The sequence below is a fragment of the Tachypleus tridentatus genome, chromosome 13 (genome assembly GCF_004210375.1).
Source record: "Tachypleus tridentatus isolate NWPU-2018 chromosome 13, ASM421037v1, whole genome shotgun sequence".
NCBI lineage: Eukaryota > Metazoa > Arthropoda > Merostomata > Xiphosura > Limulidae > Tachypleus > Tachypleus tridentatus.
Genome location: NC_134837.1, coordinates 11,764,266 through 11,784,998, shown reverse-complemented (window position 1 = coordinate 11,784,998; position 20,733 = coordinate 11,764,266). Strand labels below are relative to the sequence as shown.

General features: G+C 33.5%; 1 pseudogene; it reads left to right on the top strand.

Moving 5' to 3' along the window:
* Nucleotides 1-2,595: 2,595 nt before the first annotated feature.
* Nucleotides 2,596-10,210, top strand: LOC143240577 (adipokinetic hormone/corazonin-related peptide receptor variant I pseudogene; annotated as a pseudogene).
* The last annotated feature ends 10,523 nt before the right edge of the window (nt 10,211-20,733 follow it).

The window sequence follows — 20,733 nt, the reverse complement described above, 5'->3', positions numbered from 1 at the left end:
TGGTTTATGTTTCGTTGTATAAGTCCGTAAATCTCTGGTTTAATGCAGCATGCCAGTTGATGGTCTAGGTTCATTTTTTTGTTTTTGTAAGTCATGTAGTTCTTTGTATTTCGTGTCCAACATGGCTTTAAGTAGTTTTTTTCTGTAAATTTTGCATAATGTTTGTGTATGTATTAAAATTTTTTGAAAGTTTTACTTTTACAAAATTAGGGGTCAGTTGTTCATTTCTACATTGTTGAATAAAATAAATGTCATTTCTTCTATTAATAATTCTTTGGTTTAAATTTCTTAGTTTCTTAACTATCGTATGAACGTGTACTGTTAATAGTGTTGTACGGTATGCTAGTTCAGACATAGTGGTAACAGATAAGTACAAATACACAAAGACTTACACTTTTCGTACAATCGCCGTGATGAAATAATAATCAGTGATGTCGAGTTACATAACCTCTTTCAAACATGTGGCCAGCTTCCGGTCAGTTACCTCTTTCTTTCTTTGTGAACCTGACGATGACCGAAGAAGGTCGAAACGTTGTTCGCTCTTCTGTGTAAAATATCTTCTCAACCCAAACGAGCTGTTTTTGTATATATATGGCCAGATATATTCCTTATATAATATAGCATGATGATGATATGCATTTAGATATTTTATATATACCCAGATATATTCCTTATGAAATACAACATGATAATATATGTATTTTGATATGTTATATATACCCAGATATATTTCCATATGTAATGTAACATAAAGATAACGTGTATTTGGATATTTTATATATCCCAAGATATGTTCCTTATGTAATATAACATGATAATTCGTATTTAGGTATATTATATATCCCCAGATATATCCCTCACGTAATACAACAGGAGGATAACTCGTATTTAGATATTTTACATATACCCACATATATTCGTTACGTAATGTAACATGATGATAATATGTATTTAAATATTTAAATATTTTATATATCCCCACATATATTCCTTGTGTAATATAACATAATGATATGTATTCAGATATTTTATATATCCAATAGAAATATTCTTAATGTAACATTATATAATGATAACATGTATTTAGGTATTTCAGTTATTTCCATATCATTACATATGCAATATATCATGATGATAACATGTATCTAGATATTTTTTACCCACAGATATATTCGTTATGTAATATAACATAATTATGACATGTATTTAGATACTTTATATACCCGCCTGATATATTACTTGGGTAATATAACATAATGATAACAGTTATTTAGATGTTTTATATATCCACATATATATTCCTTATGTAATATAACATAATATTAACATGTATTGAGATATATTATATATCCACAGATATATTCCTTGTGTAATATAAGATAAAGATAACAACATTTAGATATTATATATAACCCCAGATATATTCCTTATGTAATGTAACATAATTATATCATGTATTTAGATACTTTATATACCCCCAAATATGTTTTTATGTAATATAACATAATTATATCATATATTTAGATATTTTACATATCCCCAGATATATTCCTCATGTAATACAACATTATTATATCATTTATTGAGATACTTTATATATTCCCCAAAAATTTTACTTATGTAATATAATATGGTTGTATGTACACAGATATTTTATATATTTTCAGATGTATTCCTTATGTAATATAACATAAGTATAACGTCTATTTAGATATTTTATATATCCCCAGATATATTCCTTATATAATATAACACAATTATAACGTCTATTTAGATATTTTATATATCCCCAGATATATTCCTTATGTAATATAACACAATTATAACGTCTATTTAGATATTTTATATATCCCCAGATATATTCCTTATGTAATATAACATAATTATAACGTCTATTTAGATATTTTATATATCCCCAGATATATTCCTTATGTAATATAACACAATTATAACGTCTATTTAGATATTTTATATATCCCCAGATATATTCCTTATGTAATATAACATAATTATAACGTCTATTTAGATATTTTATATATCCCCAGATATATTCCTTATGTAATATAACATAATTATAACGTCTATTTAGATATTTTATATATCCTCAGATATATTCCTTATATAATATAACATGATAATAATATGTATTTAGATATGTTATATATACCCAGATATATTCCTTATCTAATATAACATAATAATAACATGTAATGGGTATTTATTTCTCCCTCCCATACACAAGGTATATTTCCTATATAATTTAATTGTTATTTTGATATAACAGCTGTGGTTATTTTTTTGTGTGTGAACAGGTAGAAATATATACATGTAAAAGAAATCAAAGACACAAACGTGGCCATAAAACAGATTGATATATATTTCAAGCCATAATGTCTAAATTGCAAAATGATTACTTGAAGGACTCGGGTAAAAATGACGGGCGACACTCTGTGATTGACATTTATCCTCGCTTTCTCTTAGATGAGAGATAACAGCGCATGGGCGCCCTCTTTATTTCTGAAGCGCGTGCGCTGGGTTACAAATAAGTATAGAAACATTGGAATCCAGTTTTGTCAGTTAGAAGTCTGTAGCTACAACGTTATGGATGTGTTATCCACATTTCAAACGAGGACAGCATACTGCAATTCAATTTTCAGTGAATCGCTAACAAAACACTCTCTATAAGCGATAAGGACTAGACATATAACATCTCGTGATTTCGTTTTGCGGTTTTATTTACCTGGGAAGGCGAAGAGGCAGAAATGGAGAATTTATCAGAAGTTTTATTCAAAAACGAAACGAACTCGACAGTAGAGATACCTTACGGTCTGACGTTTAATAGCAATTCTTTAAGAGAAGTGACTTTATATTCGTTTCTTTTCGTGATTGCTGCGGGAGGGAACCTGCCCGTGTTCGTCAGTCTCCTTCGAAACAGGCAGCGAAAGTCCCGGATCAAGTTGATGATTCTTCATCTCACCGTAGCAGACATGATTGTCACCTTCTTCATGATCCCATTGGAGATATTTTGGAGGGTGACCGTCCAGTGGGTCGGGGGTAATGTGTTGTGCAAGATATCGTTGGTCATACGGGCTTTCGGACCGTACCTCTCGTCCATGGTGCTGGTCTGTATCAGTGTTGACCGATACTATGCTATTCTTCATCCTCTCAGAGTAACCGACGCCCATCGAAGAGGGAAGATGATGCTAGCACTAGCTTGGGGGATCAGTTTCATCTGTAGTCTTCCCCAGGTAAAGTGTCCTTTCATTTCATTGTTTTGTGCTTCTGGTTTCAGAAACACTCCTACATTGTTGGTGTTTTAAGTCTTAATTCACACGAAAGGAACTTTACGAATAATAATGTCCTGTTCTTAGATAAATACGTGTAGTCTAGGAATTCTCTGATGCTAAGAGAAACGGACAGTTCTGACAATACAGAATTAAAAAAAAAAAAACATAGATAAAAAAAGTAATCATAAGATTACTTTTGTAGGATTATGGAGTTTAAAAATCCACCTGTAATATTTTATAATAGATCGAAGTTTAAGTATCCATCTACAATGTTTGTAGGATGGGAGGGAGTTTACCTATCCATCTATTGAAATTAATACGTTTGTTGTTAAGTCACACAATGGGGTTTCTGTGCTCTGCCCTTCAGATGGTACTAAAACCAGAATTTTAGGGTAGTAAGCCCCCACAAGTACCATTAAAACACTGGGAATGGAACTAGATGGCTAGATTGAAGCGCTATATTGTTTGCAATCTGAACATAGTGACAAGTGATTCCTGTTCGTAAGAGATAAGACGGTTAAATGTTTTAGCTGTTTATAAGTGTATTTTATTTATCCAATGTTATAGTTCAAATCAAACACAAATGTTTGAAACGTATGCGCTATACCCACTTCAGAACAGATTACATAAATTTTCTTTGGTAAATCTTACAACTTTAGGTACATTTCCACTGAAATACAGTAAAGAAACAAGAAACTGAAGTAGATAAAAGAATTACTACTATAGATGGCGGTCACCTAAAAACACGTTTATTTTTAAACAAGTTTGTTGTTGTTGTTTGGAGGAAAACACGAAGCAACATAATGTATATCAAACAAATATATATATATCAATCTGTGCTCTGCCAACCGTGATAGCAAAACCATATGTCTGGTATGTCCCGTCGTAAACTTATTAATATTTTATGAGGTTTGGGCAGTACTTGAAAACATATCAAATATTCTAACAAATAAGTTTAATAAAAATATTATCAAAGAAAGTGTAGTGTTCATTACAGAAACACTAGTGGTGAGTTTCACGTTACGTCACACATTGAAAGTTTATTGAAGAAGACGTCATCAGTGACTTTAGACAATACTGTATAACCACTTTTTAATAAACGGGAACCTACTGATACGTATGGAACATTTATTCTCATACGAAAAACTTACAGGTGGATGTTATATGTATACATTCTATTTATTATTTTTGTTTTTTGGAAGTAAGCGCAAACTACTTATTTAGAAGTGACTTTTACTGTGAAAACAAAAGACAGTTCAGATGTTTATTGGTATACAGGATCCGAGAGACTGGTATGGCCTGCTAGTTAGGCCTAGAGAACTGACATGGCCAGCTGTTTAGGCTTGGTTTGGTCTCGTGATTAGTGCACCCTACTCGCAATGTACGAGTTACGGGTTCGAATCCACGTCACACCAGACATGCTCGCCATTTCAGCTATGGGGCGTTAAAAAGTAACGGTCAATCACACTATTTATTGGTAAAAGAGTAATGTAAGAATCGGCGGGGGGGATGACAGCTACCTTCCCTCTAGTCTATCAATGCTAAATTAGAGACGCAGATGACTCTCGAGTAGCTTTGCACGAAATTCAAACCAAACGAAACGTTTTATTTAGCTCTAATCGCTACAAATGTAAGTTTGCTTTCAGTTATAACGATTTGAAAGATTCGTCTTATATATGGCACATCTATATAATTTTCATTCTGAAGGTCCTTTCTTTTGTCAGGGACAGGTGCAATATGTATTATTATACAACAACACCACTATTATATTGCAAAAATGGCACTAATACCACAGTATTAATATTATCACGCAACAATATCGCTAATGACGAGAAACAATGCTATCATTAGCTTACTACAGTATTATTACTAACACTATTATTACTGACCCATAAAACATTTCCAGTGTTTTTCATGCCCTTAGCTTGAATCTTCCTTATTCTATCATTTTCATGCCCGGATTTTAAGCTACGCTTTCTTGCAGGCATTATGTGTTATATTCTTAAATCCTGGTCTTTCTGGAAAACAATTACACAGTTAGACAAATAAATTTACAAAGACGTAACTTTTTTTAATAAAATTACATATAAAGTGAATAACAAGGTAAAGGAATTGTATTTATAATTGTGTAAATTTGTAATAGAATATGAAACAGTTATGAGCCTTTAGTTTTTGACAGGAGTTTGCAAAAATAAACACAAACTTACGAAACCGGAGAATAAAACTCGTAGGAAAACAACAACAAAATATGTTTATAGCAGTCCATAAAACGAACCGAAGTTAAATTTTTGCAAAGTAAATGTGAATATCCATTCAATCGTTTCTGCATTATCCGCTAGGTTTACCTTCATTTCAATTTTACAAAGTGATAAGCATTTGTTTTGAACGAGCTTTACGTATGTGTATTTTAGACCTAAATAGGTCTAGAAAGCTCATAGAAATCAAAATACGCAAACCAACCTGCAGAACACACCATGTGATAGGTTTTTTGTTTGTTTTTTTCAATTTCGCACAAAGCTACTCAAGGGCTATTTGCGCTAGCCGCCCCTAATTTAGCAGTGTAAGATTAGAGGTCATCACTATACTGGGTCATCACCACCCACCGCCAACTCTTGGGCTACTCTTTTACCAACGAATAGTGGGATTGACCGTCACATTATAACGCTCCCACGGCTGAAAGGGCGAGCATGTTTGGCGCGTGACGGGGATGCGAACCCGCGACCCTCATATTACGAGTTGAACGCCTTAACACGCTTGGCCATGCCGGGCCCCATATCATGGGAGTCATAGTGTAGCGACTTTCCATTTTCTATAGCTAGTACTGCGGTTATCCAACCTATTACTTTTTTCTTTCAGAAATATAAAACCTCGAATCTAGATTCAGTTTCTTCCTGTTTTTATCTTTGCACCTAAAGTATAAATATTTTATTAGATAGAAAAAGGTTATTTACTTTTATGTATTTTTTTCGCATTTTATATACAAATAGTTGTTTAGACTCTACAATTAGATATTAAATGTGGTCTAAATATAATACACGTGAACAAAGTTATTAAACTAAAACCGCTCAAGTTGGACCATATTTTTGGCGCACGCCTATGCAAAAAGTCACGTTAGCTATCGGTCGAAAATGTTTACTATAGTTTCCCAAGAGTAAAGGTTGACCGTTTTTTTAGTTTTTTTATCATTCCTATTCAAAACAGCTGGCATAGAGTGCCATAAATATAGTTTGAAACACATTACCTACATAAGTATATGATTAGGCCAAGCAAACTAGATTATTTGCTTGTAGTTCAAGTTTTGAAAATAATCTCAAGTGAATGGTTATTACTGATTATTCATTGTCAGTTTTAAAGCATATATTTGCTAAATTTTATGAAATTATCCTAATGAAAGAGCGTTTAACGTCAGGTTAAATTAGATCAAATAATGGCTGTAGGGAGTGAATGCGGGTGATGACAAGAAACTGTTTATCCAGATTCCATGACGTTACTGTAAACAAAGTTATAAACTTTGTTTTAAGAGGACAAATTACCACCATATAATTTGAAGAACCTGGTTAGTTTGTGAAGTATAGTTCTGTTCCAAATAATTGGGTTGTGATCCCGAAGTTAATGTTGGTTACTATCGAGTGTCACTTTCTTACTTGTTGTTATTTGTTGATGTCTATTCACAAAATGTTATGATACCTAAACAAAAACCACCTAGGTGTGAGAAAAGGTAAGACAAAAAAAAAGGACTAAGTATGCGATTTTAATGTGGTAATGTCTTAGTGTTAAGATAAAAATATAGATACAATTTGAGCTGTTGTTTTTAACATACAAACATAGTTACTGTTATCTGACAAGTTTAAATAGAAGTGCGTTTTAGGTACAAAACGTGTTACATCGTAATGTATCCTGTCAACTTGATTTTCTTCTAAAACAGACGTTTAATTTTTCTGTGAGTCACTTCTGGGTAGAAACATAAACCTATACATGAGCAACAATTGTAGATAATATTACTATCTGTGTGTTTCTAAGGAGGAATACCTGAACCAGTTAGTACAGCTAATGCAGTCACCACCATTTTTTTCTTTGTTTATTTTTGTTTTTCAATCGATTTCAAAGCATGATCGTTCCTCTTTTACAAAGATCGGTTGTACTCAAAATGCTAGTTTCGCCTATACTGTTATTACTATTATATTTGCCCGCCGCTAGTACAGCAGTAAGTCTACGGGTTTACAACGCTAAGATCAGCGGTTCGATTCCCCTCGTTGGGCTCTGCAGATAGCCCGATGTGGCTTTGCTGTAAGAAAACACACACACTATTATATTCCATAAACTGAAAATGTACATTTTGTTTAGATAGATATAAAGTAACATTAAAACTGTGATGGTATGATGTTTGGAACATCAGCCATGCTAACTCGCATATCTAATTCTGACGTCACTGTAGTGGTTATTGATTCTGTCCTCACGTGTAATCTAACACTGACGTCACTATAGTGGTTATTGGTTCTCTCCTAAGGCAACGTCTTACCCCACGATGTGCTTTTTGTAATATGTCTATTATCGCTTTGTAAGAATCCTTTTTTAACAAAATCTTATAACGCAGTATCTAGTTTCAGTTTTATCTTAACTTCTTGTCCGGTCATAGTAACAGGGTTTCCTATCTTTATCGGTATCTCGTTCTTACACCAAAGCGGCATCGGTCTATCTGCCGTACCCACGGAGAGGAATCGAACCTCTGATTTCAGCGTTATAAATCCGTAGACTTACCGCTGCTCCAGTGAGGTACACGTATACTTGATTCGACTGAAGACACTATTATGAGAATACTTGCTTATCAAAGTAATACGTGCAAGAAATACCTATGTTAGCGCCACTAGTTTCTTGAACTAGCAAGACACGATTAAAAATGAAAACTTAATCTTACACTGTAGACAAAGATTGATTATTTTACCTAGTTCATAACTACATAATTAAGTTATTTCAAGGTCAGTATGTCTATATTCACCAGTACAATATTAATACGTAATTGTGTTTATGCTCGTTGGAAAATCTGTAGAAACACCGTTAGTTGTCTGTGTTAGGCCTGAGATTTTGAGTCCAAACTTTGTTACTACCAGAAAAAGCACGCTTTACAAATCATGTGGCAACAATACATTAGAATGTTAAAACTAGTATTGTATTGAACATGTTTTCAACACATACCTAGTTTCATTTTCAGTGTCACTTTACATTCGTCCTGCAGAACACTAGAATTTGGTAAACACAATAACATTTGGTTTCACTGTTATTTTTAAGCCTACCAATAACATTTGGTTTCACTGTTATTTCTAAGCCTACCAATAACATTTGGTTTCACTGTTATTTTTAAGCCTACCAATAACATTTGGTTTCACTGTTATTTCTAAGCCTACCAATAACATTTGGTTTCACTGTTATTTTTAAGCCTACCAATAACATTTGGTTTCACTGTTATTTTTAAGCCTACCAATAACATTTGGTTTCACTGTTATTTCTAAGCCTACCAATAACATTTGGTTTCACTGTTATTTTTAAGCCTACCAATAACATTTGGTTTCACTGTTATTTCTAAGCCTACCAATAATATCTGGTTCACTGTTATTTCTAAGCCTACCAATAATATCTGGTTCAATCAACAAACACAATTTTATCTCCTTCATTAAACAGCTTATGAGATTTCTGTGAATTTTTCTTTGATTTGAATTTTTGCTGTTCTGTTGTTTTTTAGGTGTAAATAATTTGTTGTTCTATTTTCTATGGTATGAATGTTTATTGTTCTGTTTTTCTGTTATATGAACATTTTATTATTCTGTTTGTCTGACAGGAATGATTTACAGTTCTGTTTTTCTGTTATATGAATCTCCTACTGTTCTATTTTTCAGTGTGATATGAACGTTTAATTGTTTGTTTGTCTGATATTAATGTCTTACTATTATGCTTTTCTGTGGTATAAACATTCCGTCTTTCTATGGTGTGAATGTTTAGCATTATTACAATATCTGAGTTCTAGTTTTATGTTTATTTCATCTGTTTTGTTCACATAACTACATTTAAAAAAAATTAATGATAATCTGGTTAACATGTTATCGTGTTGTATTAAAATGTTGAAATCTCTACCAAGTATAGGAGATTTCATGTGTGACACGATAACAAACACAAGTAGAAATTTATAGTATTAATTACTCTTTAGCTCAAGTCGGTAGTTTATTTAAAGTAAAAAAAAATACGTGTTTGTCAGAAGTGATACTTTTGAATTTGAGAGTGCTGGGACCAAACTTTAGAAAAGAAATTCGTAACTACTAGATGAATATTGATTCTTTGGAGTTAACACTCCTACGAAAAGACGTTTCTAGTCCTGATTTCTCCAAGCCCGTTCCCCTGGCTGTGGTTTCGCTAGATAGTAGATAGGGACAGTGTGAATCTCGTTAATCCATTCATTAATGGATTTAAATGGCAATTTCATTTAAATACAAAATTATTAGCCTAATATTAATAACCTTTCAAGTTGCTCTGGGGCCTGTTAGAACCCACTTTTCGTAGGAGTGTTAAAACTTAAATGAAGTATGCAACAAGGATAGACTGTTTAACAGTTAATATGTGTATTTATACAGTACACCAGTAAGTGCAGTCGGCTAGTTTGAACGTTCCCACTACGTACTTAATATATATTTATTTATATAAGTATAATAAACGTGTAGCGTGTGACCTAAAACATGTAACACCAGAAAGTGTACAACATTAATAACTGTGACGTGTTTCCTGTGTAGTTGCACACTCGCAATTTCTAGCAGCTGGGTGGGCGGGGCATCTTGAGAAGTGGGACCGTTTGGGAAGTGGAAGACCTACACCTGCATAACAGAAAACTAGAAACCCTGTTGACACATCAGGATAGACAAATAGTAGCAGAGTCTTGAACATTGAATCATTATTACTTCTGTAAATATTTCCATGTAAATATTTCCAGCTTTTATGTAAGAAACCAAGTGTGTATTTAGATTCTACTTAAAGATTGGTTTGGTTTGTTTTGAATTTCGCGCAAGCTACTCGAGGGCTATCTGCGCTAGCCGTCCCTAATTTAGCAGTGTAAGACTAAAGGGAAGGCAGCTAGTCATCACCATCCACCGCCAACTCTTGGGCTGCTCTTTTACCAACGAATAGTGGAATTGACCGTCACATTATAACGTCCCCACGAGAACTTAAATACAAGAAGTAAGAGATCTAGTTTTCTTTTTTCAATGTGTAGATATCCAAGAAAAGGTTAATGTGTGATATAACAATAAATTGTTTGGACCTCCACTTTAGATTCACCGAATTTGGTGAAGAGACCCAATTGTGTAACACCACGTTTCCGGAACAAACCAAATACTTTTGTTGGTTTTGTAACTTAGTGGTAGTGTCACATATTTGCTAAACAAACAAACAAACAAACAAAAATGTTTGCTATAATAAATTTAAAAAAAAATACAGCTTTCCTCTGTTTATTGTGAGACACCAAGTTTATGTAACACAAATATTTGACCGTCTGGTCTTACAAAGTCTTTCACCAGAATGAAAACCATGACCAGTAATGTAGTCACTATTGTGTAGTCATGTTTTAAACCAGTGTCACACACATAACTAGTAATGTAGTCTATTTTGTGTACTCTTGTTTTAAACCAGTGTCACACACATAACTAGTAATGTAGTCTGTATTGTGTACTCTTGTTTTAAACCAGTGTCACACACATAACTAGCAATGTAGTCTGGGTCGTGTAGTCTTGTTTTAAACCAGTGTCACACATACAATTAGTAATGTAGTCTGGGTTGTGTGCTATTTTCTAAACCAATGTCACACACATAACTATTATTGTAGTTTGCAATTTAGTAATATTTTATCGGTTATTAGTGTAAACAGTTTCGGTTTGTGTCTTACTTATGTCAGTAATAGTTGAAAGTCGATAAACTATATGTATACCCTAATGAAAAACGAAACAAAAAATTCCTCGGTATCTATGGGACCACACCCTCCGACTGAAATCTGTGGTATTTGACAGAAGAATAATTTGTTGACACATTCGAATCATTCCTAGTTGTTTAAACAATATTTGACAGGAGAAACAGAAACAGAAGTTGAGGGGCTAACATACATGATATTAACATGTGAAGGATAGTTTTGTCTTCGTTGAGATCTAACACCCTCCACCCCAATATAGTTTTTTTAATTATATATTTTTAAAACAGTTTCTTTAAAAATTGGTGACATCTTTAGGAGAAAATATGAAGATGGTTTATTGTTTGGTTTGAGAAATTATCATTGAACCAGATAGGGATCAAACATGTATACCTAATTCATTATCAAACATGTATACCTAATTCATTATCAAACATGTATACCTAATCCATTATCAAACATGTATACCTAATCCATTATCAAACATGTATACCTAATCCATTATCAAACATGTATACCTAATTCATTATCAAACATGTATACCTAATTCATTATCAAACATGTATACCTAATTCATTATTCTAAACTGAAATCTTAAACCTGTTATTTGAGTGTTGTTGTGTTTTGTTCATTTAATATAAACTATCCTTCAACAAATCAAATGTTTTTGCCACACAAAATTCTAACAAAAAAGTAGCTAAAAACAGGTGAAATAATTATTAAATTTTACGTAATATTTAAAGTATCATAGAAGGGCATATCAAATTATGACACATCACTAATCACAAGGCTATACTAAACATGGAATATGTTAGATTCCAATGACAACAGTAATAAACGTTCTGTTATAGCAAAACAGAAAATGGTGAGATGTTCAGTATCACTCAATTATATATCTTAAAGAACCTGGTTCGTTTTGTAAAGAGTAGTTCTGTTACCAGTAATTGGGTTGCGATCCTAAAGCTAATGTTGGTTACTATCGAATGTCACTTTCTTACTTACCGTGGTTTGTTGGTGTCCATTCACAAAACAAACATGATATCCAGACAAAAACACCTTTCATGTGAAAGAAGTGCGGCCACTTAACTCACTAACACACGTCAAGTTGACAATAACAAATGAACATCGTTTATTACAATTCATAAATAATAGAAACTCAGTCGATATCTCACGTCAACTCACTAGTGCACACGAATAAACTTCGGAGATACATTAGATATATATATATAGGGCTTCCTCTGATTTATGTCTAAAATGTTTACAATTTCATGTTGAACAGGACACAGACAGCGACCATTTTCAAATATGGTGTAACCTTCGATCTCGCCCCCCACGAGAACAAACGAAAACAAAATATAACTATAATAAAGCAGGCTAGCCACAATACAAAAACAAAGAGATGAATTATCACCGGCTTCCAAGATAACAAGCACCTTGTGTTCACAAGACATAGACGATTATTATATAGTAATAACTTAATTATCAACAGATTCAAAACAACCAACTAATATAACAATACACTCATAGAAACTACATAAAATATAACTGATATGATTAAATACTGATTACAAAGGCGATACATAAACACAAGGGATATAACTTTTTAACCATAGATAAAGGTAATATGTAACAAAATTATAAACGAAATAAGACAACTGCACCAACAAATCTAGGACACTTACTGTAATATCTTAAGGGAAAAACATAACCCACAAACATTCTGGAATCACCTAAACAGATTCGCACAAACAGAAACCATCAAAAGCCTAACCAGCTAGCCCGTTGTAACAAAACAGTATGAAATTGTTACCCAACACTAGAACAAGATAACAAAACAGCAAACACTGACAAGTGAAAAAAACGGAACTATTTAAAGAACAGCTAGAAAGTATTTTTCAAACTAAAAACAAAACCGAAACCAAGTAAGCGACAAAATTCAACACAACATATTTAAACAACTCTTTCCAGCTGCACAGTCACCACAAACAACAACAGAAACAATCACCGAAACCCTGCAAGAAAACATGACAAGTGAAATAACACTAAGAATAAAACGATAGGTGTTGAAAACGTACAAGTAATATTATTCACAAACGGAACTTGGTTATTACTTGAACATCTCAAGGCACTCCTCAACCTCAGAACAGAATACATCACTGTCTCTTGGAAGCAAGCGAATATTCTCAGGTTTTAAAAGGATAGAAAACCAGCAAATAAGTCATAACGTCACAGACCAATCAGTCTGACCTGCCGCACAGAATAAATTAGAACGAATAGTAAGTGAATGAGTAAATCTTTCTCTAGAAGACAATTCCAGAAGTACAAAACGGTTTCACAAAGTTTCATCTTCTAAATACCGAAAAGGCTTTCGATACAATCTAGCACTCACGGCTAAGGCCCCGGATGTCAGAGATAGAACAACCGAGAGGAATTATTCACTGTTTATTAAACTTTCTAAGAAATAGAAAATGTCGAGAGCACCTACTTGGAATATTTTAACCTGAGGCAGGGGTACCTCAAGGAGGGTCGTTAGTCTTATATTCTTCATCATGTAAGTAAGAAACATGTCATAAACGACTAAAATTTCTGTTTCACTTCACATTTTGCAGGCGATGTGAAAGCGTTTCGAAACGCTAACAGTGGTGGCTACACACTTACAGTCTGCATTAAATAACGTCTCTGAATGGTGTTCTAAGAAACGAATAAAAATTATTATAAAAATACAAATCTCAGTACTGTCAAAACTAAAGAAGCTAATTAAAACTAACCTCAAACTATATCTTAACGAAACATTTCATCAAACAGCTACATCAACAAAACTTACGTACTATACCTGGCAAAAATATGTAAATAAAACTTCAAACAAAATCTGACACAAGAATAAAACAAATTAGAAGGAAATAATAACAACACCTACTGACATATTATAAATATACAAACAACGCATACAACCATCATAAATAATACAGTAACAACACCAACTGACATGTTAAAAATATACAAACAACACATACAACCATCATAAATAATACAGTAACAACACCAACTAACATGTTAAAAATATACAAACAACACATACGACCATCATGAATATGTTTAGAAATATATATGCAAAAACGGCTCGTTTGGGTTGAGAAAATATTATACGTGGAAGAGCGAACAACGTTTCGACCTTCTTCGGTCATCGTCAGGTTCACAAAGAAGGAAAGATGTAACTGTCCGGAAGCTGACCACATGTTTGAAATGGGTTGTGTAACTGAGTGTCGGAATGTAGAGGGCGGTGTTAGATGTTTGGATATATAATTTTATATTATTTATTTTATTATATTTAATATAGGTATAAAGACGTTCCTTTATATTGGTTTATTTTGGGTTTACGTTGTTGTATATGTAAGAACGACAGAGACAAAAAAGATCTGCCACAACAAAAAACTAGAAAAACTAAGATGTAAATAACAGAAAAGACATCACGACAAACCGTTGACTAACCTCATAATTAACAGATCCGACCGACAATTAAACACAGACGAGATACATCTACTTAACAAAGGACTCAACTTCGCAATAGCACCTAGGTACATTCCAACCATAGAAATCAAAACATGTTTAGAAGATCTAGCCAGGAGACTTGTGATACTTTCTACAGAAAACAAAAAACAAGGAAACAACCAACAGAAAGAAGACAACTTAGGCAATTTTATTGACATCCAACAGCCAAACTTCCCAGGTAAAATTAAAAATTTATATTTTCCAGAAACACCTAAAAACAACATCTTAAACGATTTTTTCAAAGAATTTTCTCACAAAACCATCAACATAATTTCACAAAACAGAAAACTAAAAAACAATCTTACAAAAAGAGACATTAATTCCATTAAAAACCTAAAACAAGACAAAAACATAAAAATTCTAAAAGCAGATAAAGGTAACGCTATAGTCATAATGAACACGAATGAATACATCCAAAAAATGAAGAACATCCTATCAGATACGAACAAATTTAAACCAATACACACGAGACACAACTGAACAAATTACTACTACAAATGAAAAAGCCAACACAATTTCACAAACACTTCATTCCTACCTACGTAAAACCGACTCACGCACACCGCAAATATACGGCATCCCCAAACCTCATAAACCAGATTGTCCAATACGACCAATAATGTCCACATATGAATCGTTTAATTACAATCTTGGTAAATACATAGCTTGGGCATTCTCCAAATATGTAACATCAGCCAGCTCATTCATCAAAGACTCTTTTAATTTCAAGTCTAATCTAAATCAACTTAATCATAAAGCCTTAATAACCAGTTTCGATGTTATATCTCTCTTTACAGAAGTTCCAACCACTGAAGCCTGCAAGATAGCCTTAGAACTCTATATCCGAGAACCTAACCCATCTATAGACATTCCCAGCAACCAATTAGCAACCCTCATAGAATTCACCACGATAAAGACAAACTTCATGTTCAACAACCACAACTATATACAAACAAATAACCTAAGCATGGGCAACCCAGTATCACCAGTTCTAGCCAATATTTTTATGACACAAATTGAAACACAAGCAATTAACACAGCATTACATCCACCACTATACTGATACAGATATGTAGATGACACGGTTGCGGGATTCAGAGCTACAGAACACACACTTAATTTTTTCAATCACATTAATTCTATGCATCCCAACATTAACTTCACATGTGAACAGGAAGAAAGCAATCAAATATCATTTCTTAACCTCAAAATTACAAGAACCGACACACAATTCAAAACAGAAATCCACCGAAAAATTACCCATACCGGACTATACGTTCCTTGGGACTCAGCACATGAAACAAAACAGAAACTCAAGATACTAAGAAACCAAATAAACACAGCCATAAAACTATGCTCACCAGATAAAATTAACGATGAATTAGACAAAATAAAACAATACTTCATCAACATCAATAAGTTTCCTCCACAAACCGTAGAAAACATTATACGCACACACCTGGACAAAAAGCAAAATCATCCAACTAAAGTAAATACAGCTCACTAATCAAAAAATCACGAAACCATATACTGCTGTATACCATATATTACTGACATCAGCAAACAAATAACCAACATTTGGCAAAAATTAGTAACAAAATATGACATTCCAGTTAATACCAAATTTATTCAAAAACCAGGCACAAAACTGAGGTCTATACTATGTAAAACTACACTGACAAACACCACACCAACATTATTTATAAAATACAATGTGATAACTGCCACGACTTCTGTATTGGAGAAACAAGTAGAAAAATGGAAACCAGATTCAAAGAACATAAAAAGTCACCTTCACACGTTTTCAAATACTGCAAGTCAAATAAACACAACATAACCATAGAAAACACTCAAATACTAAATAAAGAAACAAACATAAACAAACGCAAAATTAAAGAAGCCTTACTTATACAACAACTTAAACCCAAAATAAACCAATATAAAGGAACGCCTTTATACCTATATTAAATGTAATAGAATAAATAATATAAAATTATATATTCAAACATCTAACACCGCCCTCTACATTCCGACACTCAGTTACACAACTCCTTTCAAACATGTGGTCAGCTTCCGGTCGATTACCTCTTTCCTTCTTTGTGAACCTGACGATGGCCGAAGAAGATCGAAACGTTGTTCGCTCTTCTACGTAAAATATTTTCTCAACCCAAACGAGCTGTTTTTACATATATATTTCTCTAGAAAGTGGGTTTTGGGAAAGTGGGAAGTGGGTTTTCTCGACATCACTGATAGAATATGTTTGTCCAGTCTGGATGAATGTTACACCGAAGAAAATTAAAATTAAACAACAAAATACAGTAGTTACTAGTGTCTATAAAGTTCCCCACTCAACAATCATTAAGTTGCAATATAAATACGCAAACATACAGCCACTCCATGACATATTCCTAATCAGATCATTCACGCGCTTTAAGATAAACTTGTATAAAAGCGAAATGTTACGTTCATTAGATCCCTGTATCAAACATGACGAAAAGGAACCTAAAATTCTCTCCCACGTTTAATTAATTAATTATGAGTTTTATAGCAAAGCCACATCGGGCTATCTGCTGAATCCATCGAGGGGAGTCGCACCACTCATTACAGCGTTGTAAATCCGCAAACGTAACACTGTGCCGGCGGGGTCAAATTAAATATGTACTCTAAGTCTAGCAATATGACACCTGTTACAAGACTTACATAACTCATGAATTTGTTGCTAATTATACGGTATATTAAAAGGGTATTTATGTAAATACACATAAAATAATCCAACAACACAGGAATACATAGACTATTTATATAGCGAGTGGTTGACTTATGAATAACATATACCTAATTAGACCTGAAGTGGTTGACTTATGAATAATATACACCTGAGCAGACCGAAAGTGGTTGACTTGTGAATAATATGTACCTGAGTAGACCGGAAGTGGTTGACTTGTGAATAATATGTACCTGAGTAGACCGGAAGTGGTTGACTTGTGAATAATATATACCTGAGTAGACCGGAAGTGGTTGACTTGTGAATAATATGTACCTGAGTAGACCGGAAGTGGTTGACTTGTGAATAATATGTACCTGAGTAGACCGGAAGTGGTTGACTTGTGAATAATATGTACCTGAGTAGACCGGAAGTGGTTGAATTGTACTGCCTGTTTATCTGGTTTCTTTTCATTCATTCCCATTAACAATCTTAAACAATTATTTTCTTACTTACTTATGTCTCTCTATACAGGTGGACATATTTGTCTAATGGTTGATGGATTACAAATTATGAGAAAGTCACGTATATAATGTATTAAGTGTTTTATCAATATGTGTGTGTAGTTGATAGCACAACCACAATGGGACACTGTATTTTATTACTTTGAGTATATCTAATATGAAAGTCACACTGAGAGACTGTATTTTATTAATATATATGTATTGAATAGGAAAATATACTAGAATAGTGTATTTTATTAGCTGTGTGTATATTCTGTAAAAATTTAAATGTTTCACGTCCACCAAAAGTACTGAATCCATTCGGTAAAGTTAACTAAGCCTTATGTAACGGTAAATCTATGGATATATTACACTAACATCCGAGTTTCGATTTTATGAAAGCAGCAGATAGGCTAATGTGGCTATGCACCAAAACAAACAAACGAGCTTAACTAAAGCTGCTAGTAGAAAGTTCATAACTTTGCTAGATATTGCTACATTAGCCACTTCAAATTAACAACAGGTTATATAGCACTAATGAACACCAAATTAGTGGTCGTGGAACCTGACTGTTTGCACTGACAACTATTTAAAATAACGATCGTTTCATTGTATTTTTGGCGTTAGTTCTTTATCCAATTAAATCGAACGTTAATTAAAATAGCGTGAGAGTGGGACAGGTTCTTTCTGCATAATAAAAATTGTTTAATCAAAGAGTTAAGCCTTCTCTCATTAAGATTTAACATCCGTTCCTAAAAGTTGTTTAAACGATGAAAGTGGGTACGTGTCACTTGTTATATTTATGGACTGTTAAGTTAGATTGTCTACGTGTTTCTTGTTACATTTGTAGACTGTTAGGTTAGATTGTCAACGTGTTACTTGTTACACTTGTGGACTGTTAAGTTAGATTGTCTACGTGTTTCTTGTTACATTTGTGGACTGTTAGGTTAGATTGTCTACGTGTTACTTGTTACACTTGTGGACTGTTAGGTTAGATTGTCTACGTGTTTCTTGTTACACTTGTGGACTGTTAGGTTAGATTGTCTACGTGTTTCTTGTTACATTTGTGGACTGTTAGGTTAGATTGTCTACGTGTTTCTTGTTACACTTGTGGACTGTTAGGTTAGATTGTCTACGTGTTTCTTGTTATATTTGTGGACTATTAAATTAGATTGTCTACGTGTTACTAGTTACATTTGTGGACTGTTAGGTTAGATTGTCTACGTGTTTCTTGTTACACTTGTGGACTGTTAGGTTAGATTGTCTACGTGTTTCTTGTTACACTTGTGGACTGTTAGGTTAGATTGTCTACGTGTTTCTTGTTACACTTGTGGACTGTTAGGTTAGATTGTCTATGTGTTACTTGTTACACTTGTGGACTGTTACGTTAGATTGTCTACGTGTTTCTTGTTACATTTGTGGACTGTTAGGTTAGATTGTCTACGTGTTTCTTGTTACATTTGTGGACTGTTAGGTTAGATTGTCTACGTGTTTCTTGTTACATTTGTGGACTGTTAGGTTAGATTGTCTACGTGTTTCTTGTTACACTTGTGGACTGTTAGGTTAGATTGTCTACGTGTTTCTTGTTACACTTGTGGACTGTTAGGTTAGATTGTCTACGTGTTTCTTGTTACATTTGTGGACTGTTAGGTTAGATTGTCTACGTGTTTCTTGTTACATTTGTGGACTGTTAGGTTAGATTGTCTATGTGTTTCTTGTTACATTTGTGGACTGTTAGGTTAGATTGTCTACGTGTTTCTTGTTACATTTGTGGACTGTTAGGTTAGATTGTCTACGTGTTTCTTGTTACACTTGTGGACTGTTAGGTTAGATTGTCTACGTGTTTCTTGTTACATTTGTGGACTGTTAGGTTAGATTGTCTACGTGTTTCTTGTTACATTTGTGGACTGTTAGGTTAGATTGTCTACGTGTTTCTTGTTACATTTGTGGACTGTTAGGTTAGATTGTCTACGTGTTTCTTGTTACATTTGTGGACTGTTAGGTTAGATTGTCTACGTGTTTCTTGTTACATTTGTGGACTGTTAGGTTAGATTGTCTACGTGTTTCTTGTTACATTTGTGGACTGTTAGGTTAGATTGTCTACGTGTTTCTTGTTACACTTGTGGACTGTTAGGTTAGATTGTCTACGTGTTTCTTGTTACACTTGTGGACTGTTAGGTTAGATTGTCTACGTGTTTCTTGTTACACTTGTGGACTGTTAGGTTAGATTGTCTACGTGTTTCTTGTTACACTTGTGGACTGTTAGGTTAGATTGTCTACGTGTTTCTTGTTACACTTGTGGACTGTTAGGTTAGATTGTCTACGTGTTTCTTGTTACATTTGTGGACTGTTAGGTTAGATTGTCTACGTGTTTCTTGTTACATTTGTGGACTGTTAGGTTAGATTGTCTACGTGTTTCTTGTTACATTTGTGGACTGTTAGGTTAGATTGTCTACGTGTTTCTTGTTACACTTGTGGACTGTTAGGTTAGATTGTCTACGTGTTTCTTGTTACATTTGTGGACTGTTACGTTAGATTGTCTACATTTGTTTCTTGTTACATTTGTGGACTGTTAGGTTAGATTGTCTACGTGTTTCTTGTTACACTTGTGGACTGTTAGGTTAGATTGTCTACGTGTTTCTTGTTACATTTGTGGACTGTTAGGTTAGATTGTCTACGTGTTTCTTGTTACACTTGTGGACTGTTAGGTTAGATTGTCTACGTGTTTCTTGTTACACTTGTGGACTGTTA